The sequence below is a fragment of the Schistocerca cancellata genome, chromosome 7 (genome assembly GCF_023864275.1).
Source record: "Schistocerca cancellata isolate TAMUIC-IGC-003103 chromosome 7, iqSchCanc2.1, whole genome shotgun sequence".
Classification (NCBI taxonomy): domain Eukaryota; kingdom Metazoa; phylum Arthropoda; class Insecta; order Orthoptera; family Acrididae; genus Schistocerca; species Schistocerca cancellata.
The window spans coordinates 485,711,013-485,726,408 of NC_064632.1; the positions used below are offsets into that span (position 1 = coordinate 485,711,013).

At 44.1% G+C, this 15,396-nt stretch overlaps 1 protein-coding gene across 2 annotated transcripts in view; it reads left to right on the plus strand.

The window, feature by feature from the left end:
- LOC126092314 (uncharacterized transmembrane protein DDB_G0289901-like) overlaps positions 1-15,396 on the plus strand; it is an 82,571-nt gene that overhangs the window by 49,001 nt on the left and 18,174 nt on the right. Inside the window, exon 1 of one of the 2 annotated variants that reach the window (XM_049907843.1) lies at positions 6,533-6,657. The exons of the other annotated variant lie outside the window; for it this stretch is intronic. The gene's annotated coding sequence lies outside the window, so the exon portion shown is untranslated. Of the gene's footprint in view, positions 1-6,532; positions 6,658-15,396 lie in introns of those variants that run through there. 2 annotated transcript variants of the gene reach the window in all.

Sequence of the window (15,396 nt, forward strand, 5' to 3'; positions counted from 1 at the left end):
AAATAGATACCAATTACAAGCTACAAACAGTAAAGTGCTCCCCTGGATGAATGTTGATCGACTGAATTTCTGACAAGTGCTACACAGCTCCCACTACAGTTTTTACCATACACACTTCCATCCAATATTAGGTTGATGAAAAATAGTTCAGAATGTGTACTATTAACTGAGTTCTTCTTTTAGGCAAGCTATAGCAAAAATCTGGTTTCACCCACTTCTATTCACTACTTTCTCATTAGTTGTGCAATCTACCCATCTGATGTTCAGCTTAATTACCGTTTCGTTTCTGTACAAATTGTATACAAGGTGTGATTCAGAAGTTTCAAGACTGATTCATTTCTGAGTAGGGGAGCGCGCGCGAACCGGTTCTGCCAGGTGGGGGAAGTAGTGGGGGGTCTCAGGGAACGAACTGACGCTGCACCAGTTGCCTCCGGAACCCTGGAGAGTGTGCATCGCTTGCAGCCTGAGTGCGAGTCATTGACCTCGGTCGAAAAGTGGGAGAGGCGAAAATGGACCAGCACTTGGAGCAGCGTTATGCGATTAAGTTTTGCTTGTGACTGAACAAAACCGCCACGGAGACTCTCGGTATGATTCAAGGGGCCTTTAAGGAAGAAGCCATGTCCCGTGCAATGATTTTCATGGGGCACAAACGTTTCAAACATGGCCGCGGGAATGTTGAAGACGACGACCACTCTGGGAGGCCATCATCAAGCCGAACGAATCAAAATGTGGAGACAGTGCGGGAACTTTTAAACAACGACCGTCGCCTTACTACTAGATTAATTGCCGATGAACTGGGACTCAGTCAGAGTACGGTGTGGAGGATTGTGTCGGAGAATTTGATGATGCGAAAAGTGTGTGCCAAACTGGTGCCTAAAGTTTGTCGGTGGATCACAAGAAATGGCAACCCATAAGACGTTGGGTGCACAGCCCGCTACACAACAATAAGTAGCATGCAAGGTCTTGGTGCACGATGGACAAACAAAAACACCACGTAAGGCGTCCTTCCCCAAATGGCACGAACTATCAACAGAAATTTGGAAAAGGTGGAGGTCAGACCCGAGAGGGGACCATCACTGAAAATCCAAAATGTTGGAGACTCCTTTTAGTCACCTCTTATGACAGGCAAGGATACCGCAGGTCAGTTCTAACCCCCGAACCCGCAGGGAGGGGGGGGGGGGGAATCTACTCCTTGACATAGTCAGGGAGTTAATAGTGCAGTCATCAGCAGAGCAATCCTTGTGTGTTCAGGGGGCTAGAATCAACAGGGTACATGGCGGCCCCACCACAACAGACTGGCTACTGCGCTGGATATCAGGTGCAAACGAGGTAAGAAGTCCAGTATCGTCGTCAGCGCAGAAAGTGATACTGCTCACTAGAAAGAAGAAAACGCTCTCAGGAGGGTGACCTGACTCAACAGCTGGAGAATGAGCGAAAATGCAGATCCACATCGACGAAGGATGCGAGAGGTCTCAGTGCATGATGGACACGATGCACCATGTAAGGCGCCCTTCCCCATTTGGCTCGCTCTTTGGAAAAATTTGGAAGTGTGGAGGTCAGACCCTAAAGGGACCATCACATAAAGGCCAAAACGTGTGGTTCAAAATGGTTCAAATGGCTCTGAGCACTATGGGACTCAACATCTTAGGTCATAAGTCCCCTAGAACTTAGAACTACTTAAACCTAACTAACCTAAGGACATCACACACACCCATGCCCGAGGCAGGATTCGAACCTGCGACCGTAGCAGTCCCGCGGTTCCGGATTGCAGCGCCAGAACCACACGGCCACCGCGGCCGTCCAAAACGTGTGAGACTCCTTTTAGTCGCCTCTTACGACAGGCAGGCAGGCAGGAATACCTCATGTCTATTCTAACCCCAGGACCTGCAGGGGGAGAGGAGTGTTCAATAAGTAATGCAACGCATATTTTCTTCTGAAAGAAAGTTGGTTTTATTCAGAATTCCAATAACCTTATTATGCCCCACTCTTTTGGTTACAAAACCCTATTTTTCAACATAATCTCCTTTCACTGCAACGATCTAACGCCACCTTACTGGGAGGGCCTTTATGCCCTTATGGTACAACTCTACTGGTCGATGCCAGAGCCCTCAGCAACCTCCCAATCATCGACCTACTGCTTCTCGCGGAGTTCTTTGAGCCATACAGGTGGAATCGGAAAGTGCGAGGTCGAGGCCTTTAGAGTGGATGAGGAAGGATAGTCCAATGAAGTTTCGTGAGCCCCTCTCAGGTGCGAAGATTTTTGTGAGGCGTTTCGTTGTCATGGAGTAGGAGTTTGCACTCCACGGCTTTAGTTTCCGAGGGTAGTGCAGTACACTCCACAGTTGATCATTCCACCATATGGGAGCATATCAAACAGGATAACACCTCCAGCGTCCCAGGATACTGTCGCCATGACTTCACCGGCTGAAGGTGCGGCTTTGAACTTTTCCTTCGGAGGAGAGTTGGTGTAGCGCCACTGCATGGTTGGTTTTGTTTCCAGTATGAAGTGATGAATCCTTGTTTCTTCGCCTGTGACGATGTTCGACCAAAAATTGTCTCAATCAGCCTCGTAACACGCAAGCAATTCCTTCTTTGCTACGAGAGTGTCACCACTACCAAGAGAGACGTCCAGTTGAGCAGAGAGGTATTAATCGTGATCCGTCGATCACCTCAAACGACAGCGTGCACCCGTTCCAATATTGCAGTAGTCGCAGCTGTGGGCGGCCATCCGGCACTTGGGGTTTCAGTTAGGTTTTCGTGACCTTCTTGCTATTATGACAGACGCCACGCCCAACGACTCTACGTGCTTTTGTTCCCTGCTAGGTTTCCGTAAACGTTCTGCAAGCTCCCATGAATGCCTGCCGTGCTCTGGTCTTCCACCAAAAGAAACACAATGGCACGTCTCTGTTTGGCATGCACTTTCGTTACCGATGCATTTTGAAGACTATGTATTGCATCGGCACCTGTCGGAAATTTATGAAACTACAGAGAATGAAGCAGGAAATGTCCACGATGTGCCACAGCAAATTCAGTATTTTTTCATCCGACACTGGCCGGGGAAAAATGTGTTGCATTACTTATTGAACGCCCCTAGTAATTATTTGTACTGAGACACCCTTCATCTATAGGCGCATTTTCTTCGTCCGTATAGTAGTTTTATACCCTCATCTGTCACTTTTTCCGTAATCTCAATGTTTTCATTGATATCTATCCGCCATTGTGATTCATCTGCATAAAGTAATTAAAGAAATTGCGGAATGGTTGAGCAATTTTTTCTGTATTGTAGCAAATTAAATGATTGGTTATTGTGTCTGCTGTCTACCGAACATTACTTCAGATTACAGCGCATTACTGAGACACTTCTGAAGCTTTGGTATACTAGCGGAGTGTTAGTATCTTTTGGTTTTCACTTAAGAGTTTAGGGATAGATGTCCTGAACTATCTTGGTCAATAATTACCACGGTATCGCTCTTTTATGGGGTAACAGAGAGTAGCTGAAGAGTAAGGCAGGTAACATATCAGAGAAGACAGAGTTAACATCAAAAGCGGAAGAGTATTTTTTTTCTTCCAGCACGGTAAGCAATCCCGGCTGCAGATCTCTCCCTGAGCCCTTTGTGCCCAGCCGATGGGCGTCTGAGACACGTAAAGGGTCTGGAGGCAGACCTCAAAGGCGACGAGAGGCGATCGATAAGCTCTGTGGAGAGAAGGACAGGATCGGCTGCGGACTAGGGAGTGGGTTCCCGTGTAGCGCAGCAGCTGCCAGTTTCCGACACCTCTCCTCACCTCTTGTAACACAGTGCCGTCTGCTGTATGGACCCCGCGTAGGAGCTGCTGTGATGCCCCCCACTTCCCCCCTCCTCTATCGCCACCAATTCCATCTCCCGCGACCCCACTCGGCTGCTTGACTGTCGTCAGCCGTCACACGCGGCACCACGAACCGTTTCCAGATAAGTGGCCACACACGACTGCCACGGCCCGCGCGTGGTGCTGGGATAACAAAATTCCGGCTGACATGTCTGATGTACTATCTAGAATTACTTTCATCGCTTTCCGAAATTCCATTCAGTTCTGTGACAGGAAGGCATTTTCAACTGATCGATGCAGACATCAGTCCCTCTTTGGATGGGACTTCTCGAATGTGATAAATGATTAACACTCTTGAAGTCACGCCCTATCCAGCGAAGTTCTTATCAGTATGAAGGTATATTTCGCTGAGATTCTCTTTTGTCTGACCTGCTACAAGACTTATTTCTCCGAATGCAAACAACAAGGTGGCTATAATTAAACTGTTGCCACTTGAGCCAGTGCAGTCGGGGAACTATTTACCGCATGGATATTTATTTATTTCATTAACAGTACAGAGTAAAAATCGTTCAAATGGCTCTGAACACTATGGGACTTAACATCTGAGGTCATCAGTCCCCTAGAACTTAGAAATATTTAAACCTAGCTAACCTAAGGACATTACACACATCCATGCCAGAGGCAGGATTCGAACCTGCGACCGTAGCGGTCTCGCGGTTCCAGACTGTAGCGCCCAGAACCGCTAGGCCACACCGGCCGGCCAGTACAGAGTAACCCACCGCCTTGAAATGTAAGGTGTGTCAGATGCTTCTAAATCTAACAGCAAAGACTTCTCATTGTTACAATCTTATTGGTATGCAGTTGTTAATGCATTTTTTTAAAAAATAATATAAAGAACATAATATATAAATATTTCTCTAAGGTTACAGCGAAGTGAATGCTCAACAATTGTTAAAGAGGTTCTATGTAATTTGTTTCTGTGTAGTAGATGAGAATATAATTTACGCTACCGGCCATTAAAATTGCTACACCACGAAGATGACGTGCTACAGACGCGAAATTTAACCGACACGAAGAAGATGCTGTGATATGCAAATGATTAGCTTTTCAGAGCATTCACACAAGGTTGGCGCCGGTGACGACACCTACAACGTGCTGACATGAGGAAAGTTTCCAACCGATTTCTCATACACAAACAGCAGTTGACCGACGTTGCCTGGTGAAACGTTGTTGTGATGCCTCGTGTAAGGAGGAGAAATGCGTACCATTACGTTACGACTCTGAAAAAGGTCAGGTTGAAGCCTATCGCGATTGCTGTTTATCGTATCGCGACATTCCTGCTCACCTTGGTCGAGATCCAATGACTGTTAGCAGGATATGGAATCGGTGGGTTCAGGAGGGTAATACGGAACGCCGTGCTGGATCCCAACGGCCTCGTATCACTAGCAGTCGAGATGACAGGCATCTTATCCGCTTGGCTGTAACGGATCGTGCAGCCACGTCTCGAACCCTGAGTCAACAGATGGGGACGTTTGCAAGACAACAACCATTTGCACGAACAGTTCGACGACGTTTGCAGCAGCATGGACTATCAGCTCGGAGACCGTGGCTGCGGTTCCCCTTGACGCTGCATCACAGTCAGGAGCGCCTGCGATGGTGTACTCAACGACGAACCTGGGTTCACGAATGGCGAAACGTCATTTTTTCGGATGAATCCAGGTTCTGTTTAAAGCATCATGATGGTTGCATGCGTGTTTGGCGACATCGCGATGAACGCACATTGGAAGCGTGTATTCGTCATCGCCATACTGGCGTATCACCCGGCGTGATGGTATGGGGTGCCTTTCGTTACACGTCTCCGTCACCTCTTGTTCACATTGACGGCACTTTGAAGAGTGGACGTTACATTTCAGATGTGTTACGACCCGTGGCTCTACTCTTCGTTCGATCCCTGCGAAACCCTACATTTCTGCAGGATAATGCACGACCGCATTTTGCAAGTACTGTACTGGCCTTTCTGGATACAAAAAGTGGTCGACTGCTGCCCTGGCCAGCACATTCTCCAGATCTCAGATCTCTCACCAACTGAAAACGTCTTGTCAATGGTGGCCGAGCAACTGGCTCGTCACAATACGCCAGTCACTACTCTCGATGAACTGTGGTATCGTGTTGAAGCTGCATGGGCAGCTGTACCTGACACGCCATCCAAGCTCTATTTGACTCAATGCCCAGGCGTATGAAGGCCGTTATTACGGCCAGAGGTGGTTGTTCTGGGTACTGAATTCTCAGGATGTATGCACCCAAATTACGTGAAAGTGTAATCACATGTCAGTTCTAGTATAATATATTTGTCCAATGAATAGTCGTTTATCATCTGCAATTCTATTTGGTGTAGCAATTTTTATGGCCATTAGTGTATAAAGAACATAATATATAAATATTTCTCTAAGGTTACAGCGAATTGAATGCTCAACAATTGTTAAAGTGGTTCTATATAATTTGTTGCTGTCTAGTTGATGATAATTTACATAATGCAAATATCTAAGAAAAATAAAAAAAAGATAATGTAATACAGTGGGTACCCAACTTTATACGGATGGTTTTCAGAGTGTGCGCTGCAGGATTTGCGTCGTTAGTAATTTTAATGTTATTACTTGCCGTTAGGCGCCAGCACTGGAACGGAGACGTAGGGTTGAAACACATGCATCATTTCCCTGCACACAGGAACAGTAGCGGCGGCCAGTGCCTGTAGCCACTGCAGGGGCTGGGGCTGTAGGCTTACACACGAAGACAGTATGGCTTCCAGTCAAATTGTTCCAGTGGCAGCCAGTAGCTAGTGTGTGTGAGGACGAGGTGAGTGCAACATTGTTCCACGATGTGTGAGATCGTGGAGGAGGTTGATGAAGAATCTGTTACTGAGGCTGTGAGTGCAATTGTACATTGGTTAAGGGGCTCCGGAACGCCCTATACTTGCAATGTTAAAATAACGCTTATAAATTACATCTTTCCTCACAAAGTATTTGAGGTAGGAAGTTGAACTTTTTACAGATTATTTATTGGAATATGGGCTACAACTTAACACAGGGATTTTACAAAATTTTAGTTCAGTTATTAAAGATGACTTTTTTTCAATTGTAATGAAAATTCACAACATTTTTTTGCCATTTTTTATTTATATATTCAAAAATATACAGTTTTTTGGAAAAAGGCTGTGTTAAATTATGCAGAAGGTACTGTGTAACATTTACTGAAAGTTTGAAACAAATATGTTTGGAAGATCCTTAGAAAACATGTAATTAGTATGAGAAAATAAAAGTTTTGGGAATCGAGCGACAAAGATTGGATTAACTTTTTAGTGCATTCCAGGTCCATAGGATGGATTATCTTCATCCTCTGCAAACTCCTCCTCCAGCTTCCTCTTGTTCCTCCTCCTGTTTACTCTTGCTTGTATTTCTAGACTCTTTACAGCCCTGTCTGCAGCCCGAAGGCGTTCCTTGTCTAAAGCAAGCATCGCTCGTACCATGTTAGAACCTATCTTCATTCCCATATTTCTAAATACCTTGCACCTTACAATGTTGCCATCATTGAAAGTCGCAACAGCAACTTTACTTTTACTCATTATTATACTTCAACAAAACAGAGACTCAAGAAACAGAATTAATTACGAATATTTTCGAGATAACGACAGAGTAAATAAACATGAAACAATCGACAATCACAGCAGCGATATATATTGAACCATCACAGGTTAGCTACAACACATACTTTATCTCACATCACTAAAATGTACCTGATGAACACGGACGTTAATAATAACACCATTTGACAGCAGTTTAACAGCGCCACAGTGGGTCACGCCCATGTAGAACACATTTCAAAAAAAAAAATTTAAAATAGTTGTAGTCTTCGGAATTGAATAAATTATATATCTATTAAAAGGTAATAGTCTGCAGATTCATAAAACGCAAAAAAGTAAAAATTGAACTTTTCATGATTTTGAGCCTTTCCGGAGCCCCTTAAGAGCTTCAGGAAACATTAACCAAAAATTGGTGGTGCTGCGTTAACGACTAGGTGTGTCTTAGATTTCACCAGGAGCTTTGTCTGCAGTACTTCGAGAACTTGTTGAGGAGGACCCCCTAGAGAACCTGTATGAGAATGAGTTGTGTGGCAATTCAGCGAACTGTATAACTTACCTGAACACAAAATATCAAAACCAGATACGCGGATGAGAAAATCAAGTTCTGCCCGTTCAAAACAATACGGGGCCTTATGATATTTAGTCAGTGGAGACAGTTACGAAACTCACATTCAAGAGGTCACTAGTGTACGTTGCGTTTATAGCCTTTATAGGAGCTCCAAAAAAAGTACACGCTGAGAACCGTGGCCCCTAGTCCCATAGAGTTACTCTTTAAATTCATCGCCGGCCGCGGTGGCCGAGCGGTTCTAGGCACTTCAGTCCGGAACCGCGCTGCTGCTACGTCGCAGGTTCGAATCCTGCCTCGGGCATGGATGTGTGTTAGTTAGTGCTAAGTCTAGGGGACTGATGACCTTAGATGTTAAGTCCCATAGTGCTTAGAGCCATTTGAATTTTAAATTCATCACAGAACTTTCCCACTTCGCCTTCTTGCCATAATCATAATTACGTATGTTCCATAATAGTTGATAGTTTACCTAAATTTCTAAACATATCAGTATATTGTCGGAATTCTATTTTAACTAGCAGTTGATTTTGACTGTGCTTCGTCAGATACTGAAGACAAATGGTTCAAATGGCTCTGAGCACTATGGGACTTAACTTCTGAGGTAATCAGTCCCCTAGAACTTAGAACTACTTAAACCTAACTAACCTAAGGACATCACACACACCCATTCTCGACGCAGGATTCGAACCTGCGACTGTAGCGGTCGCGCGTTCCCAGACTGTAGTGCCTAGAACCGCCGGCCACTCCGGCCGGCTACTGAAGACATTTTACAAGGAAAGTATAATAAGCGTAACAGTAGTTCCTCCATCAACAGTTTAGCACAGCAGAAACTACCGACTTTGTAATTAGGACTTTAAAAACCATTTACAGTAGGTGGGTCTAATGGGCTAGTTAACTTTACGAAATTTAATTTGGGAGTGTTGGGTAGGCCTATTTGGATTCGTCACATTAAGCCTTTTCTTACTGAATTCTGATTCAAATAAGAAATGAGACTCTTTCACATTCTTATTAAGGTTATTATGGTTATTATTAAACTTACACAATGGATTATTTGTTACTTCACAAATGCCATCGGATTTCACAAAATCTAAGGTTTTACTAATGTTATCTCAATCGTATATCAACAAAATGGGTTATCGTCTTCAGTCTTAATACCAAATACTTATTCTCATGTAACTTAATATTAAAATTGCTGAGTGTTGCACCAGTAACATTTTGAGTACGAGCTCTACACTTGTCTTTTTGGACGACCTACCAAGTCTTCGCTGCAGTTTCTGTTTGAAAGGACTCCGAGATGTTGCTTTGTTCATAGGCACTTGTGACTTCAGTTGTTGTTATTTTTAATTCATTAACACTACTACATGCACTTGATGGCAGATCAAAATTAACATCTGAATGTTTTTCTTTCAAACTGTAATCCGATATGTGATCCAAAAACTCAACGCCAGTTAAGACCACACTGTCGAAACCTCCCATTCGTAGATACGAAGCTCGGTATGAAGAAAATGTGATGAGTACAGGGAGTATGGATCACTGACGATTGAGAAAAAAATATCGAATGAGCTAGTTCTACAAAACTTACTACTGCAGCGCGTATTTGCCTGTGCAGACTCGTGTTCATTTGTGCATCGCTTAAAGTGGCTTTGTAGCTGTGGATAAATTTCATGTAATGTCACCCAGACATTGTGGTGGTGGCAGATACTTTGAACAGCTATAAACATAAATTCTTGTGGCAGATTTAAGTTGTTTATTGTTTATGTGGATAAAAACCTAAATATTCATTTCCGACAGTTACTTCCTTTCTTCACAGCATTCAGTATTTATAATTCTAGTTCTGAATCGTTGGTGCTGATTTGCATGACCTATGACGTTTTCTGATAGTATTCGCGAATGATGCTGTTGCATAAAATGCTATCGTAACGCCGAAAAATAGTAGCGAAACTTAGCATACCTGCAGAGAAACGAAGCTTGGAGGAACTGGCAGTTGGTCCTCAACAAAAACGAATATAACATGTCTTGCATATATAGCAGAAAGGTCGATTACTGTTTGAGTACTCGATTAGTGATAAATCACTGGCAATCACATTCGTTAAATATCTAGGAGCTTCCAGCAGGAACGGCCTGAAGTTGTACGACAACATAAATCGAGGTGCAGTAAAGGTAGTTTACAGTCCGTGATTGATTAATAGCTTATTAAGGTAATGTATTTCACCTACGAAGTACGTAGCAAATAAAACCATCGTTCGATGGATTCTTGAGTCTTGGTCGTCACTCTGGGATCTGGTTCGTCATCAGAGCATCACGGAGATATCCATCCAGCTCTTAGAGACAAGAAGAGAGGAACTGTATATTTCGAGAAGTTCTGCTGTTAAAATTCCAACAGCATAAGTTCCGAGGTCACACAGTACATTACGTCCTCCAACATACGCCCTGCAGAATGATCATGACGATAAATGAGATGAATTGAGTTACTTCGAATGCTTAACAGAAGTTCACACGAAATACAGTGACACACATAGACACATCAACACTCATACACACATACATACATACATACATACAGGGTAATCCATTGATCGCGACCGCGCCAGATATCTCATGAAATAAGCGTCAAACGAAAAAACTACAAAGAACGAAACTTGTCTAGCTTGAAGGGGGAAACCAGATGGCGCTATGGTTGGCCCGCTAGATGGCGCTGCCATGGGTCAAACGGATATTAACTGCGTTTCTTTTTTTAAATAGGAACCCCCATTTTTAATTACATATTCGTGTAGTTAGCTTTGTGATAGATGGCGCTGTAATAGTCACAAACATATGGGTCACAATTTTTCTGAGAACGCATGCTGTTACAGCGTGATTACCTCTAAATACCACATTAATGCAATAAATGCTCAAAATGATGTCCCTCAACCTCAATGCATTTGGCAATACGTGTACCGACATTCGTCTCAACAGCGAGTAGTTCGCCTTCCGTAATGTTCGCACGTGCATTGACAATGCGCTGACGCATGTTGTCAGGCGTTGTCGGTGGATCACGATAGCAAATATCCTTCAACTTTCCCCACAGAAAGACATCCGCGGACGTCAGATCCGGTGAACGTGCGGGCCGTGGTATGGTGCTTCGACGACAAATCCACCTGTCATGAAATATGCTATTCAATACCGCTTCAACCGCACGCGGGCTATGTGCCGGACATGCATCATGTTGGAAGTACATCGCCATTCCGTCATGCAGTGAAACATCTTGTAGTAACATCGGTACAACTTTACGTAGGAAATCAGCATACATTGCACCATTTAGAGTGTCATCGATAAAATGAGGGCCAATTATCATTCCTCCCATAATGCCGCACCATACATTAACCCGTCAAGGTCGCTGATGTTCCACTTGTCGCAACCATCGTGGATTTTCCGTTGCCCAATAGTGCATATTATGCCGGTTTACGTTACCGCTGTTGGTGAATGACGCTTCGTCGCTAAATAGAACGCGTGCAAAAACTCTGTCATCGTCCCCTCATTTTCTTGTGCCCAGTGGAAGAGCTGTAGACGACGTTCAAAGTCGTTGCCATGCAATTCCTGGTGCATAGAAATATGGCACGGATGCAATCGATGTTGATGTAGCGTTCTCAACACCGACGTTTTTGAGATTCCCGATTCTCGCGCAATTTGTCTGCTACTGATGTGCGGATTAGTCGCGACAGCAGCTAAAACACCTACTTGTGCATCGTGATTTGTTGCAGGTCGTGGTTGACGTTTCACATGTGGCTAAACACTTCCTGTTTCCTGAAATAACGTAACTATCCGGCGAACAGTCCGGACACTTGGATGATGTCATCCAGGATACCGAGCAGCATACATAGCACACGCCTGTTGGGCATTTTGATCACAATAGCCATACATCCACACGATATCTACTTTTTCCACAATTGGTAAACGGTCCATTTTAACACGGGCAATGTATCTCGAAACAAATACCGTCCGCACTGGCGGAATGTTACACGATACCACGTACTTATACGTTTGTGACTATTTCAGCGCCATCTATTACAAAGCGAAACAAGTGATCCAACTACAGCATTCATATTTCCTTACGTACTACACGAATATGTAATAAAAATGGGGGTTCCTATTTTAAAAAACGCAGTTTATATCCGTTTGACCTATGGCAGAGCGATCTGGCGGGCCAACCATAGCGCCATCTCGTTTCCCCCTTCAAGCTAGACGAGTTTCGTTCTTTGTAGTTTTTCGTTTGATGCTTATTTCGTGAGATATTTGGCCCAGTCACTATCAATGGACCTCTCTGTTTATTCAACGACGGAAAAATATCAACGCCAAAAAAAATTAATTCAGAGGTATGAAATTTCTGGAATGTACTTATCTGGGTAACATATTAAAGTCATGTAAGATTACAAGTTAAAGTTCGCGTGCGACAAGCCATTGTAAATGTGTAATTCTGGCACATTAATAACCAGTGTAGCCGCCAGAACGTTGACTGAAGACATGCAAACGTGCAAGCATTGTGTTTTCAGGCGGCGTGTGCCACTTTGTAGAACTGAGTTCGATGCCTGTTGCTCTTGGTTGGTCAATACAGAGACGGTTAATACTTTTTGTGAATGACGCAGGGTGTGTGTTCCGTTGATGTCGCACACATGCTGGACTGGAGACATATCTGGTGATCGAGCAGGCCAAGGCATGTTGGCTCACAACAGCGTTATGTGGGCGAGGTCAATCTTGTTGGGAAATACCCCCTGGAATGCCAGCACAACAGGTCGAATCACCAAATTGATGTACGAAGTCAGGGTGCGCGGGATAACCACGAGACTGCTGCTGCTGTCATACAAAATCACACCAATTCCATGGGTAGACCCACCAGACCAACCAGACAGGTTGGTTGCAGGCCCTCTCCTAACCAACACACAGCCATCACTGGCACCGAGGCAGAACTAGCCTTCATCATAAAAGACAAGAGCCCTCCACCCTGCCCTCCAGTGAGCCCCTGTTTGACACCACTGTAACCACAGATGGCGGCGTATTGAGGTCAGTGGAATGCACGCTACAGGGCGTATGGCTCGGAGCTGTCCTTGAAGTAACCGATTTTTAACATTTCTTTGTGTCACTATAGTGTCAACTGCTGCTCAGATTGCTGTTTTGGATGCAGTACGTTGTGCTAGAGCCATACGCCGAACCCGATGATCTTCCCTCACGGTAGTGCCACGTGACCGTTTTGGTCCAGTCATATTGCGACCGTACATTTCCGGGACCACCGCTGCAACCAATCATGTACAGTTCTACATTCTTGCCAATTCTTTGTGCAATATCGCAGCCCTATTACACGACCTGGTTCAAACTCAGATGTTGAGAATTGCGTCTTTGTCGCCTTAAAGGCATTCTTGACTAACATCGACTCATCATGTCCAATCTCAAAGGTATTTAAAGCAGACCTGATTTGCGTCCTCATTGAGGGCGTATGTTGCAAGTGCTACTCTTGATGGTTCAAATGGCTCTAAGCACTATGGAACTTAACATCTGAGGTCATCAGTCCCCTAGACTTAGAACTACTTAAGCCTAACTAACCATAGGACCCCCCCCCCCCCATGAACCATGGACCTTGCCGTTGGTGGGGAGGCTTGCGTGCCTCAGCGATACAGATGGCCGTACCGTAGGTGCAACCACAACGGAGGGGTATCTGTTGAGAGGCCAGACAAACATGTGGTTCCTGAAGAGGAGCAGCAGCCTTTTCAGTAGTTGCAGGGGCAACAGTCTGGATGATTGACTGATCTGGCCTTGTAACATTAACCAAAACGGCCTTGCTGTGCTGGTACTGCGAACGGCTGAAAGCAAGGGGAAACTACGGCCGTAATTTTTTGCCGAGGACATGCAGCTCTACTGTATGATTAAATGATGATGGCGTCCTCTTGGGTAAAATATTCCGGAGGTAAAATAGTCCCCCATTCGGATCTCCGGGTGGGGACTACTCAGGAGGACGTCGTTATCAGGAGAAAGAAAACTGGCGTTCTACGGATCGGAGCGTGGAATGTCAGATCCCTTAATCGGGCAGGTAGGTTAGAAAATTTAAAAAGGGAAATGGATAGGTTAAAGTTAGATATAGTGGGAATTAGTGAAGTTCGGTGGCAGCAGGAACAAGACTTTTGGTCAGGCGAATACAGGGTTATAAATACAAAATCAAATAGGGGTAATGCAGGAGTAGGTTTAATAATGAATAAAAAAATAGGAGTGCGGGTTAGCTACTACAAACAGCATAGTGAACACATTATTGTGGCCAAGATAGACACAAAGCCCATGCCTACTACAGTAGTACAAGTTTATATGCCAACTACCTCTGCAGATGATGAAGAAATAGATGAAATGTATGACGAGATAAAAGAAATTATTCAGGTAGTGAAGGGAGACGAAAATTTAATAGTCATGGGTGACTGGAATTCGACAGTAGGAAAAGGGAGAGAAGGAAACATAGTAGGTGAAGGAATGAAAGAGGAAGCCGCCTTGTAGAATTTTGCACAGAGCATAACTTAATCATAGCCAACACTTGGTTCAAGAATCATAAAAGAAGGTTGTATACCTGGAAGAATCCTGGAGATACTAAAAGGTATCAGATAGATTATATAATGGTAAGACAGAGATTTAGGAACCAGGTTTTAAATTGTAAGACATTTCCTGGGGCAGATGTGGATTCTGACCACAATCTATTGGTTATGAACTGCAGATTGAAACTGAAGAAACTGCAAAAAGGTGGGAATTTAAGGAGATGGGACCTGGATAAACTGAAAGAACCAGAGGTTGTAGAGAGTTTCAGGGAGAGCTTAAGGGAACAATTGACAGGAATGGGGGAAAGAAATACAGTAGAAGAAGAATGGGTAGCTTTGAGAGATGAAATAGTGAAGACAGCAGAGGATCAAATAGGTAAAAAGATGAGGGCTAGTAGAAACCCTTGGGTAAATATTGAATTTAATTGATGAAAGGAGAAAATATAAAAATGCAGTAAATGAAGCAGGAAAAAGGAATACAAACGTCTCAAAAATGAGATCGACAGGAAGTGCAAAATGGCTAAGCAGGGATGGCTAGAGGACAAATGTAAGGATGTAGAGGCTTGTCTCACTAGGGGTAAGATAGATACTGCCTACAGGGAAATTAAAGAGACCTTTGGAGAGAAGAGAACCACTTGTATGAATATCAAGAGCTCAGATGGCAACCCAGTTCTAAGCAAAGAAGGGAAGGCAGAAAGGTGGAAGGAGTATATAGAGGGTTTATACAAGGGCGATGTACTTGAGGACAATGTTATGGAAATGGAAGAGGATGTAGATGAAGACGAAATGGGAGATAAGATACTGCGTGAAGAGTTTGATAGAGCACTGAAAGACCTGAGTCGAAA